At 36.2% G+C, this 13,939-nt stretch overlaps 1 long non-coding RNA gene across 1 annotated transcript in view; it reads right to left on the reverse strand.

Annotated features, from left to right (window-relative positions):
* LOC125078958 (uncharacterized) overlaps nt 1-8,576 on the reverse strand; it is a 33,808-nt gene extending 25,232 nt beyond the window's left edge. Inside the window, exon 1 of the long non-coding RNA XR_007121021.1 lies at nt 8,452-8,576. This is a non-coding gene — a long non-coding RNA (uncharacterized LOC125078958). The remainder of the gene's footprint in view (nt 1-8,451) is intronic.
* Between the last annotated feature and the right edge of the window lie 5,363 nt (nt 8,577-13,939).

Genomic DNA, 13,939 nt, shown 5'->3' on the forward strand with positions numbered 1-13,939 from the left:
TAGCCAAACTATGGAAAGAACCTAGATGTCCATCAACAGACGAATGGATAAAGAAGATTGGTATATATACACAATGGAATACTATGCAGCCATCAAAAGAAATGAAATCTTGCCATTTGCGACAACATGGATGGAACTAGAGGGTATCATGCTTAGCGAAATAAGTCAATCGGAGAAAGACAACTATCATATGATCTCCCTGATATGAGGGAGAGGAGATGCAACATGGGGGGTTAAGGGGGTAGGAGAAGAATAAATGTAACAAGATGGGATTGGGAGGGAGACAAACCATAAGTGACTCTTAATCTCACAAAACAAACTGAGGGTTGATGGGGGGAGGGGGGTTGGGAGAGGGTGGGTGGGGTTATGGATATTGGGGAGGGTATGTGCTATGGTGAGTGCTGTGAAGTGTGTAAACCTGGCGATTCCCAGACCTGTACCCCTGGGGATAAAAATATATGTTTATAAAAAATAAAATTAAAAAAAAAACACACCAACTTAGTTCCATTGATCTTTTGTCTTTTTTGTCTGTTTCATTTAATTCCATTCCAGTCCATGTTTTTTTCTTCCTTCTGCTAGCATTGGGCTTTGTTTTTCTATAAAGTTCCTTGAGGTATAAAGTTAATGATTTATTTAAGATTTTTGTTTTTTCTTAATGCAGGCTTTTATTACTATACACTTTCTTCTTAAAACTGCTTGGTCAACATCCCATAGGTTTTGATATGTTGTGCTTCCAGACCTGTTTACTAACAGCTTCCCTTTTCCTTTCCCAAGGGCTATGCTAAAGTTTGTGGGTCTTCTTGGCCCACAGGTTCAGGCCAGGTTTCTGAACGTGCTGTCCAACTGTCTACCAAACCTCCCTCTCATTGCAGTCGGGAGTGTGTGCAGGGAGTCTGCTATGGGTTAGAAGAGTTGTGAATTAGGCATCTCACGCACTGGATGGGCCAGTTTAGGGAGTCAGGGGCATCCCAATGGCTTGTGTGTAAGTTTCCTAATGGAGTTCATGACACACTTATTAGTAAGATCTGCATGCCTTTGACACATTTCTGAGTCATGGCTGCTCTTCTCCCAGCCACTCTCATCCCACTCCTCAAACTCCACCACCTTCATGTAGCTTTTAGTTCAGTACTCTGAATGGGGGGAGTGGGGGAGAGAAAAATTGGCCTTTTTGGCGGCAGGCCCAACATCTAGGAAAAACTAGCGCTCCCTTATACACCTTCATGTTCCTTCACTCCTGACGGCCCCTGCACTGCCTTTTGGGAGGAGTGACATAGTTAATGTCAAACTGTTCCTCTTACCCTCTCAAATGTACCCAGTCTCAATTTTTTTTTTTTTCCTTCACTGGGGGTACTGGAACTTCACTGGATGCTGGGTTTCCACAAAGGTTCTCTTGTATGTTGTATGGTGGTTGTCTAAGTCAGTGTTCTCCAGGGGCTTCCAGACTGCAGCTAAGAGAGTCTGGAGCTGGTCCACAGGCTGGTACTGTAGCTGTAGCTGGTACCAAGATCTGTCCGCCTATTGTTCAGTGCGTGGGTGGGCAAGAATCTAAGTCCCAAGTCCTGTGGTGTTGGATCCCACAGATCCCATGAAGGCACTTCTGTCCATGGAAGGATCCCAAATTAATTGTCATTGTCAAGTGAAGGATATGTTGGAAGACAACCTACTCAGCTATCTTGCTTGACATATTACTGTTTTAAAAATTTTATCAATTCCTTTTCTTTTCATGACTTCTGAAACTGAATGAATTTTATTTAAAAAACTTTCAGAAATTCACAGAATACTTTTTAATCAAGAAAAATATTTTAGATATGAATATTTATATACATACTGTTCAACAACTCAAGCTTGGCATCTAGAGTGCCTCACATTAAGTACACCTTCTGTTTAATTCATACAGTATAAGTGCACACTCGCTGAATTGCTTAAGCTAATTAAGCCCAAGGCATAGATTCAATTTCCATATAGGCCAGTGCTCAAAAGGAGTACAATCTTCTTCTAATGTTTCCTGTATCCCTTTTCTTTCTTTTTTCTTTTTTTTTAATGTATAAGCACATCCTTTTACTTTTTCTTCCCTCTTTTGCTTCCTCTTTGCCTCCTACATAGATTTCATAAGTTTCCTATAATGTATAAGACATTTTTTTGGATTCCCAAAATATTCACCTACATATAACAAAAATAAGTTGATACACTTTACTTTTTTTCTGTTCTCAATACTTTTGCTTCATTACCTTCTACCCTCCTCACTGTGGATTATATATATAACATGTATATAATATATATAGTATATATAAAACATGCATAAGTTATATGTATATATGTATGCATATGTAGGCACATAATTAGCACATACTGTTTTATCTGAATAATTACATATTTGTATAACATTCAGGGTAGGTTATAAAAACATACAAATAGAGACAGGAATTTAAAGTCATTTAGAATAGATTGACCATTAAGAAGAAACATGAGTAAGTTTCCAGATCTGTTTTATTGAGTCCTAAATCAGGAAATACCAAATATTTTTCTATTTTGTCTTTTTATAGAAAAGTCTTTGCTAATTTATATACATTAAGTAATTTTATATATCCAATAGCAAATGACCTTTATTGACAAGTATACAATGAAAACATCAGGGAAAGTCTTGAAAAATTTGAATCTAAGCCACTGTTATTTCAGGGAGAGATTTGAGATGTTTGTTTTAACTATGAAGTCTGGAGCTATATAAGTCAGGAGCTATATAAGTAGTTACTGAGTATGACTGCCTGTGAAGTACAGCTTCTTATTGGATCCATATTTAAGTTTTCTATCCATGAATATGCAATAAAGAAGAAGAGTCTCAAGATACCTTTCTTAGGCTGTATTTTTCTATTGGACAAATTCAGCACATTTCAGAAGATATGCATATTTGGCCTACACTATTTTGTGAACATATTGGTGGATTATGAAATAGATAAGCTTCACAGACTGTTTCCTTCCCAGTCTTAGTGAAATGGAGACAAATTTTAAATAAGCTAATAATATGCACTTCTATTTTTATCCTTCTGAACACATGACCTTTGTTTCAGTTGACCTATAGTGCCTCTTCCTGGAGTGTGGATTAAATTTTGTTACAGAAGTCATGAAGAGAGAGAAAAGCAGTATTTATCTGTTGACATTCAAAAATAAAATTTGGAATAAAAGCTAAGCTATTGATTTGAGAAAGTGCATTTTAGTGTTCTAAATGGAGTTTTCTCCACTTAGTGATCTAAGAGAAGTGTCAAATTAGGCAGTCTTTTAATACCTATTTAAGGGTACCTATTTTTCTGCTTAAGTCTTACACAGAAAGTTTACAGTCAATGGAAGGAAAAATTGAGTTAGAGAGAAAGAGAACTTGAGCAAAAAGAGCCCTTCTTTTCTGGCTCCAGAGAATTGTGAAAAGAAAGTGTTACCAGTAATGATCTTGTTTCCTTTGAGGACAGAATGCCCTGGTCCCAACCCAGGATACAGCCACATAAACTAGTCTTTAGTATACTTCTCCCCTTTCTTTCCTGAAAATTTGGTGGAACGGAGAGGGGAGATGGGTAATTCAGAGGAAAACATGAAAATTCCTCTCTCAATTAATTATGCCTTAGGAATTCTGATGTATCCCATGAAGAGGTTGTAACCTTAGGGCAGCAGGAAGTCATTTCTCTCATAGCTTTCTAAAATAAATAATCAGCGTGCCCACCTCCCCTCCCCCCCCACACACCAAATTCCTCAATAATGCACTGAGTAGATCTCTGGAATGATACATGAAAAGTTCTGTGATGAAATGAAAACAGAGGAGGGTTGGAGTTTACTCAAATATATTGAGAAAAGTGCACCTTGGAACTCATAGCCAAGGCAAAATAAAATGGGAAGTTATAATTGAAAAGGAAGAAAAATTAAAATGTGAAGCCAAAGGTCTAGGTGATAGGAATACAAATAACACATATCTAGTTCAGCATCACTATTTAGCATTTAACTTATAAAAGCAGAGCTCATAAAAACAATCAATATCCCAGAGTCACTAGAATTGAATTATGCCTTAATCAACAGCTCTCCCTCTCTCATCCAGTTTGATTAAAAACTCTGCAACTGTATTGGCTGTTTTAGAATTAGAGATTATATGCCTCATACTTAAAATGCATTGATTTAAAGAAAACCCAGCTACATAGCTTTGGTGTCTAATAGCTTCACCTATAACAATCTCCAGATCTCAATCACATGGAAGAGTCATAGAATTAGTGACAGATAATTCCAAAACTTTCCCTTCAGAAGAGCCATTCAAACACAATATAGTTTTATGCAATCAATACAACAAAAATTGTTGAAATATGGTTAATATCTTTACAATCTAAATCTGAGTCAGAACCCTAGAGGATTCCTAGGACCCCATAGGGGAGATGAGGACTTTAGTGGCTTAAAAGTACCCAAGAAAATGTCTGGAAATATAGTTTCAGAATGAAGCATTACCTATTCTGAATTCAAAATATATAAAAATAAGTTTAACATAACTTCAAGTGTATCACATTGAATTTCATGCACATTTTTTAGTCATGAAAACAACATAAATGTGTTTCAATGGAGATTTCTAATTTCTATGGACTCATCCAAATGCAGTGCAAAAATGTAATGTTTGTATTCTAATACATCCCTAAGGATGAACATATGCAAATGTGACCAACACATTCCCTGCCCATGTGAAACTCCTAGCCTGGTAGACTTGCTTATAATACCTAAAAAGGAGGTAATAATATAATTCTTTAGTCTATTTTCCCATCTGCGATGGACCCTCACCTCTCCTTTGCATGCGCTTATTACAAGACCAGCATTTACATTACGAAGGTGAAAGAATGCCTATCATTGTAGTGTCACTGAGATGTCATCCGATTGTTCTTAGCCCCCATAGATGTTAAGTAAATGAATCCTCTCATACACAGAAGAATACATGGCAGTAAACAAGAACTTTGAAAGGCCCTCTGAAAATTTCTGTGGGACTTAAACTGTTGACTTCCTGGGTTGTGCTTCAGGAGTTGTGGGTACTGACACTAGGTGTTAAATTTATCTCCTTTAATATTTCATGTATATCCTTATGGCATAATATACAAAAATTCATAAACCGGTCTGCATTACTGAGGATTGTGGAGAAAATATATAACAATTATTATTAGGACAAATTCTTATTCTATCACTTGACCATTTAACACCAAATTTTTAATGGTCCTTCATTTTTCAACCTGTTTCAATTTTGCCAGCTCCCCCATGTCCGTTTTCTCACCATTTAGCTCTTTACAAGTTACCTTACTGTGGATACTGGATAGAACGTATCTAGTATCATTTGCGTCAGTATTGTGGTTCTGTGTGTGTGTGTGCGTGTGCACACACGCCCCCGTGTGTGTTCACACATGGCAGAGGGTAGGTGTGTTTGACATCCCAATATTCAGTGGCTACAAGATAACTCAGGTTCCAAATTTCTTTTGGAATCAGATTGGTAAGTTGTATCTCTAGGAATTTGTACATTTTCAAATTTGTTGATATAAATATTTTCTTAAAAGTTTAAGTTATATATATTATAAAGTAAAGAAAGTGCTTTACACATAAGGTGTACACATATACACATAAGGTGTACATGATGAATTTTTGTTTATGTACATATCCATTTAATTACTACCTAGATCAAGATAAAAAGCAAATGCTTTTTCTGAAATTAAAAGAAAAAACAAATGTAGTGAGCCAGTGGATTTTCTCTGTCCCCTTCAGAATTGATACCCGTCAAAGGTGATCCCAGTACTAATTTCTATCTTTATAGATTAGTTTTGACTAATTTTGAAATTCATATAAATGAAGTAATAAGTATTTTTTAACCAAGCTTATTTCACTCAACATTATATCTAGGAGAATTATGCATCATGTGTCTAGCCATGTTTTGGGTTTTTTTAAAATTTTTGTATATAATACTGTTGTCTGACTAAAACTCTCATTATTTTCAAACTTTTTTTATGATTTCCATTTGGTTGCATATTCGAACCTTGAGTTAGAGTTTTTCATGAATTATATATTATATAATTATATTATGTAATTATATTATCTAATATATTATATTAGATAATTATTTCATGAATTATATATTATAACAGTATCAGGTATTTCTAGCTATGTTTTTGTTATGGATTTGTAGTTTAGTAGTATTGTGGCAGAGAAAATAATCTGATCCTATCAATTATTTGAGGGGCACCTGGGTGGCTCAGTGGGTTAGGCGCTGCCTTCGGCTCAGGTCATGATCTCGGGGTCCTGGGATCGAGTCCCGCATCGGGCTCTCTGCTCAGCAGGGAGCCTGCTTCTCTCTCTCTCTCTCTCTCTCTCTCTCTGCCTGCCTCTCCAACTACTTGTGATCTCTCTCTGTCAAATAAATAAATAAAATCTTTAAAAAAAAAAAAAAGAAAGGATGAATACCCAACTTTGTATCAACATGGACGGGACTAGAAGAGATTATGCTGAGTGAAATAAGTCAAGCAGAGAGAGTCAATTATCATATGGTTTCACTTATTTGTGGAGCATAACAAATAGCATGGAGGACAAGGGGAGATGGAGAGGAGAAGGGAGTTGAGGGAAATTGGAAGGGGAGGTGAACCATGAGAGACTATGGACTCTGAAAAACAATCTGAGGGTTTTGAAGGGGTGGGGGGGTGGGAGGTTAGGGGAACCAGGTGGTGGGTATTAGAGAGGGCATGGATTGCATGGAGCACTGGGTGTGGTGCAAAAACAATGAATACTGTTATGCTGAAAAGAAATAAAAAAATTAAAAAAAAAAAAGAGGTATTGTCCATGCAACATCAGTGGCTACAAGCCTTAGCACAGCCTCACCAAATTTGAATGTGAATTGATTATCCAGCAGACCATAGAGGACTATTGTGCCAATGAAAAACACTGCAATTTTGATACTTTGGTAAATTTTTCCCAGTGATCCCGGTCTTTCTTCCTTTCTTTCTTTCTTTCTTCCTTCCTTTCTTTCTTTCTTTCTTTCTTTCTTTCTTTCTTTCTTTCTTTCTTTCTTTCTTTCTTTCCTTTTTTCCTTCCTTCCTTCCTTCCTTCCTTCCTTTCTTTCTTTTTTTTTTCCAGTTGTTGACAGAAAGATGAACCAAGGCTGACTACTAATAACATACCATTATGGCAACCACTTGGCATAGAATTGGACTACTGAGTATATCTAATATATCCCATTAATGTACACCAGGAAAAATGGTCCTATACTTTTGTTCAAACGTCCTGAAGGTTTCCTACTAATTAGATTCTGTAGAGCCAAGCTACATCCTCAGAATCAAGCCTTTTATGTTGCCTTTACTGACTTAGCTAAATCAGAACCTTCATTTTCATCAAAGGTTTATCATAGAACCATGTTACTGTCTGCTTCTAACATTTTCTCTATAAACCTGACAAGACAGCAGAGAATACTATTGAAATACACTGAGTGTCTGGACCAGAAGAGATAGGCTCTAAAATCTGAGATAGTTCTCAGTGGCCTATAGAAGTTATGAAAGTCCACAGATGAAAGAAGTTTCATATTTCAGGGTTTATTTTTACTTTTTTAGCAAAAACAAGATGCAGACCATGAGGGATGAGAGGTGTTGAACTTTAATGCTCAGAAAATGCATTTGTCATAATGTGTCTTCCATCCATGTGGCACATATTGTGCTGCTGCGTTTCTGAGTTTTATTATTTAATTGAGCCACATTAGCGATATTGTATAACACACTTAAAGATTCCAGTGATTTAATCAAGACATAAGGTTCAGCCAATGGAGTTTCCTAGTCCTATATCAGAAAATGAAATAAAATGGAATTTGGTTTGTAAGTCCTTTACTTTAAAATTTTGCTTTCACCCTAAACTTAATTACACAAGCACACTGTATATTATTCACCTAATTTCTAGTATTTTTTAATCCTAATGTAGACATTACTTGAATTCTTTAAAACTTGGTTGAACAATTGATCTTTAGTTTATAAAACTATCCATGATGATTTTACACAGAATGTCATGGGAATTTATATTCATTGTTATGAATTTTTATTCTTTAATACATAATTTGCAAATAAAAGAATGGGTTACTAATAGAAGAAGTCTGGGTCAAAAGGATGAAAGGGAAATTATTGAAATAAAAACAATATGATTGTTGATTTATGAAAAATGTCTTAACATATTGAGGTTATCAATATTTTTAATTTACACTGGGAAGCAAATGATACAAATCCAGCAACTCTCAACATCAAAACTTAACAGAGAGTGAATTTAGGTATCTTGGCTCCTGCACACAGAGCTTACTTGAGCCTTCTGGTCCTGCTTGAAATCTGTACCATCTCTATTTTATTGTGTACTACTGCTCAGACCATCTGATTTTATAACTTGACAAGTATGACAAAACGGAGCTCTTAATAGTTTTAAATGCCTACTCACTTGGTATCCCATGGTCAAGTGTTCTTTCTCTACTGTGGTCTGGTAACACAAGAAGATCTGTTTATGGAAGGTTGTAAAACATCTTGCTACAGAGGGCATGGCCTTATCTGAAGTCCCAGGGTCCTGCATTGTGACTATGCCCTCCAGAAATTTCTCTGAGTTCTAGACTGCATCTCTCTCTACCACCAACACTTCTGAAGTTCTAGGTTCTGTGAATCCTATGTCCCAAGAAGAAGGGCTGATTGGATTGTGGCCATACCTACTATAGTGTCTTTCTCTTGGCTCCGCTTAAGCTGAAAGCCTTCTGTGCCAATATTCCTGGAATACATTGCCTCCTGAATGCAAAGAAAGCTACCAGGCACAATGCTGTTTTCTTCCGGGTGGGGCATGCAAGATGTAGTCATTTATCTTTTACTTTGATGAGGGTATCCTGACCACTGCACCCATAAGAATTGATAACAGTTGTCGTTGATGGCCAGTCTATGAATCTTCACGGGTTTTCTCTCCCACTTTGTCTTACAAAGTCTTCCATTGTACTAGTCACCTTGCTTCTCTTTTCAATCTGCATGCTATTTTCAGTGTACACATAAGTGTGATTTCTCTGATCCCACACACAGTTGATTGAGAAGATCTAGATCTCTTCAGATTATTTAATACAAGATGGAAGTATATACAGCCCTGAGACAAAAGTATAAGTGAATATTTTCCATTCCATGTGAATGCAAACTGTTTCTGATGCCATTTTGATTGTAGTGGGAAATACATTTGCTAAATTAATAGCCACATACCATGGGCTGCTGTACCCGGTCTAACAATTACAGTACATGCAGTAGAACAGTTGTGATCAGAGCTTCTACCTGATTACATCAGTGGTAGTCTGTGTCCATTCTCCAGGATCCATCTGGTTTCTGTGAGGGCCAGGATGGCACATAAAATGGATAAATTCTAGGCTCCACCAACTATGATTGCTTTAGGTCTTCTTATGGTACCATTAGTCTCTGTCATTCTGGCCTATGTTGATGTCTGTGCATGTTGAGTAAGGGCATTTAGAAGTCTTATTTTGACATTCCTTATAATAATAGATCTTACTCCATAAACCTGGTATCTGAAGATCTAAAATTAGAGTTACTCCACCTGCCAAGTCAATGTATTTCAACAGGGCACTCAGAGACTCAGGAAACACACACACACACACGCACGCACACGCACTCCCAGGATGGGTTCTTGAACAAAGTGCACTCACTGTAACTAGACTTTAAATAAGTTTCCATTTTAAAATTTATTGTAAGACTCTCATAGGCTCCAATTACAATGGGGTCATCATGACCCTGTGGGTCTCCAGCTGTGGGTTCCAATTCAGCTTCAATATTCAGTAGTCCTCAGTATATCTTCTCATTTCCCACTTCCACAGGTACAGTCACTTGAGTGACTGGCTATAGGTATCTATGAGGAAAGACTGGAGCATCTTCAGAGTGTATATTCCCTTTGGTACTATAGGGTTTTTCTCCCTAGATTTCCCTGGGTCTGAAAATCAGTTCAGGTCTTAGAATTACACAAGGGATCATAAACTTTTTATCCCCCTGAAATGAGTGCTTTCTTGTAGTCTCTCTCTTTGTTCTTGATTTTTTAAAATATAACAGATATTAAATAACATCTTTGTTCTCTATCTTACCTTTATGGACACTGTATTACATTAACGATCTCAACTCCCCAGAGGTCAAATGCCATTACCTGCTCTCTTGACCTTGTTAGTTGTTATGATAATTGAAGATTCCTGGTTCTAGTGGTTAAACAGGACCAAGTGGCCCCTCCTATTTTAGGAACTTATCATCTCCATGTATGTTAATGAGAAGACTATGTGACATCATTCTACAGCTGGCCCTGACTTACAGAGGAGAATCATCAGAGAACTTCTTTTGATCCTGGCATTACTTTCTCCAGTGCTTTCATGATATTCTTGGTCAGTGATAAGTATCTTGAGCTGCCTTATGAAAGACAACTCACCAGATCTTCTAGCTTTACATCATGTATATCTTGCAACATGTTCATTTTCCTTAGCTTCTTTATTTCTTCCTCTGCCATATATCAGAACAAAACTTAGGTATTTCTACTACATGGAGTACTGGCTGTGGTTTTTATCCCCCAGGCTTATAAGAACTATATACACAGTGAATTTGCCCTATCATCTCAGCTCATGGCCAGTGTGTTAAATCCTATATCCCAAGAAAGTATCACTCACTTTATGTTTAAAGTTTTTATTACCTGGTCTTATACTTTTACCCCATTGATCAAGAATCCTGAAAGTCCAATCCTACAAATATTCTTCCTAGGTCTAGCTGATACTTGTAAACCTGCTTTAAAAAACAAGCAAACATTACACAGCACTACCCATGATAAGTATAGTTGCCATCTTGTTACAAGGATATTTCAGTATTATTTATTATATTTCCTGACTGTACTTCTCATCCCCATGACTTATTTATCACTCTAAGTTTGTACCTCTTAATCCCCTTAGTTTATTTTACTGTCCCTCTACCAACCTCCCCTCTGGTAACCATTAGTTTTTTCTCATAAATACAGAGAGATAATAGCCATTTTGACTATTGTGAGGGGATATTTTATTGTGGTCTTGATTTGCATTTCCCTGATGATTCATGATTTGGAGCATCTTCTCATGTGTCAGCCATTTGGATACCTTCTTTGGATAAATGTCTATTCAGATTTTCTTAACATTTTTAATTCAATTATTATATTTTGATGCTGAGTTGTAAGAGTTCTTTATATATTTTAGATATTTACCATATTAACCCCTTTTCAGATATATCATTTGGAAATGTCTTCTCTCATTCAGTAGGTTGCCTTTTCATTTTGCCAATAGTTTCCTTCACTATGCCAAAGCTTTTTAATTTAATTGTATTCCCAATTGTTTATTTTCCCCTTTGTTTCACATAGCTGGGGAGGCAGTTCTGGGAAAATATTGCTAAGGCTGATGTCCAAGAGTATACTGCCTGTGTTGTAAGAATTGTATGGTTTCCCGTCTTACATTCAAGCCTTTAATTCATTTTCAGTTCTTTTTCGGGTATAGTATAAGAAAGTGGTCCAGTTTCATTCTTTTGCAGGTAGCTGTCCAGTTTTTTCATTATCATTAATTGAAAAGCCTATCCTTTTATCATTTTTTTAAAAGATTTTATTTATTATTTATTTGACAGAGAGAGATCACAAGTAGACAGAGAGGCAGGCAGGTGGAGAGAGAGAGAGAGGGAAGCAGGCTCCCTGTCAAGCAGAGAGCCCGATGCGGGACTCGATCCCAGGACCCTGAGATCATGACCTGAGCCGAAGGCAGCGGCTTAACCCACTGAGCCACCCAGGCGCCCCTTTTATCATTTTTTATATTATTGCCTGCATTGTCATATATTAATTGATCACATAAGTGTGGGTTCATTTCTGGGCCCTCTCTTGTGTTCCATTGATCTAGGTGTCTGTTTTTATGCCAGTACCATACTGTTTTGATTACTATAGCTTTGAAATATAGTTTAAAATTGGAGATTGTGCTACCTCCAGCTTTGTTCTTCCTTCTCAAGCATGCCTTAGTTATTTGGGGTATCTTGTGGTTCCACAGAAATATTAGAATTATTTTAGTTCTGTGGAAATTAATACTGGCAGTTTTGTAGAGATTGCATTGAATCTGTAGATTGCTTTGGATAGTAGGGGCATTTTTCATTACTCTTCTAATCCACATGCATGCTAGGTATTTCCATTTATTTGTTATGTCTTCACTTTCTTCCACTGGTGCCTTAATGTTTTTCAGAGTACAGGTCCTTTACCCCTTTGGTTAAATTTATTCCTATGTATTTTTTTTTTTTCCTTTTGAGTAATTGTAAATGGGATCGTTTTCTTAATTTTTTTCTTTTTGGTAGTTTGTTATTAGTACATAGAAATACAATAGATTTCTACCTATTTTGTATCCTGCAACTTTATTGAGTTTATAAATTCTCATAGTTTTTTGGTGGGATCTTTGGGATTTTCTGTATATAGTATAATGTCATCCACAAGTACTGAACATTTTATTTCTTCCTTACCAGTTTGGGTGCCTTTTATTCCTTTTGCTTGTCTGATTACTGTGGCTGGAACTTCCAGTATGATGGTGAATAAAAGTGTCATGAGTAGAAATCTGTGTCTTGTGCCATATCTTAGAGAAAAAACTTTGAGGTATTCACCATTGAGTATGATGTTAACAGTGGGTTTTTCATATATGATCTTTATTATGTTCAGGTATGTTTACTTTATACTTGTTGGGAAGTTTTATCATGAATGGAGGTTAAACTTTGTCAAATGCTTTCTCTGCATCTATTTATATGATCACAGGATTTTTATCCTTCATTTTGTCAATGTAGTATATCACATTGATTGATTTGTGGATATTGGACCATCCTTGCATTCCTAAAATAAATCTCACTGATCATGGTAAATTATTAGGCTTTTAAAAACCATATTGTTGAATATGGTTTGCTAATACTTTTTGAGGATTTTTGCATTTATATTCATCAGAGATATTGTTCTTTAGTTTTCTTTTTTCATAGTATCTTTGGATTAGGTATCAAACTAATGATAACCTTGTAGAATGACTTTGGAAGATTTCTTTCTCTTATGTTTTTAGGAATAGTTTGAGAAGGATAGCTATTAACTGTTCTTTAAATGTTTAGTAGAATTCTCCTGTGATGCCGTCTAGTCCTGGGCTTTGTTGTGAGTTTATGATTGCCAATTTAATTTCACTGCAAGTAATATGTTCAGGTTTTCTATTTCTTCTTGATTCAGTTTTGGGAGATTGTATGTTTCTAGAAATCTATCAATTTCTTCTAGGTTGCCCAGTTTATTGGCATTTAATTTTTCAAAGTAGTCTTTATATTTTTATGGTGTTGGTTGTAATTTCTCTTTCATTTCAGATTTTGAGCCCCCTCTTTTTTTTTTTTAATTAATGAATCTGGTGAAAAGTTTGTCAATTTTATATTTTCAGAGCATCAGCTCTTAGTCTTTTCTATGATTATTTTTCATCTCCAATTCACTTATTTTCCTTCTAAGCTCTATTTCCTTCCTTCCTTCTAACTTTGGGGTTTCTTCTTCTTTTTCTGCTTCCTTTAGGTGTAATGCAACTAGTTCTTGAAATTCTTTACATATGTGGCCTCTTTCCTCAATTATCAGAACCAGTATATGCAGAATTGAGTTATCCTAGGATTTAACACTAATTTTTGGTCTGGCAGCTTGGAAAGGTGATGGGGCATGGACCTAAATAGGCCACATACCACCTCCTAGGGGAGAGAATTCTGCAGTCTATTCCATTTCAAAAAATTGACTCTTCCAAGGGAAGTGTTGGCTACCAGCACAAGCATAGGGGGTCTTGGTGAAGATACGTGGTTGTAACATCAACATCCCTAGGAGCATCCATCCATATAAACTTTTCTGAATTTTCAGGATCATAGCTTTTCCTACC

Source organism: Lutra lutra, chromosome 10 (genome assembly GCF_902655055.1).
Source record: "Lutra lutra chromosome 10, mLutLut1.2, whole genome shotgun sequence".
NCBI classification, from domain to species: Eukaryota; Metazoa; Chordata; class Mammalia; order Carnivora; family Mustelidae; genus Lutra; species Lutra lutra.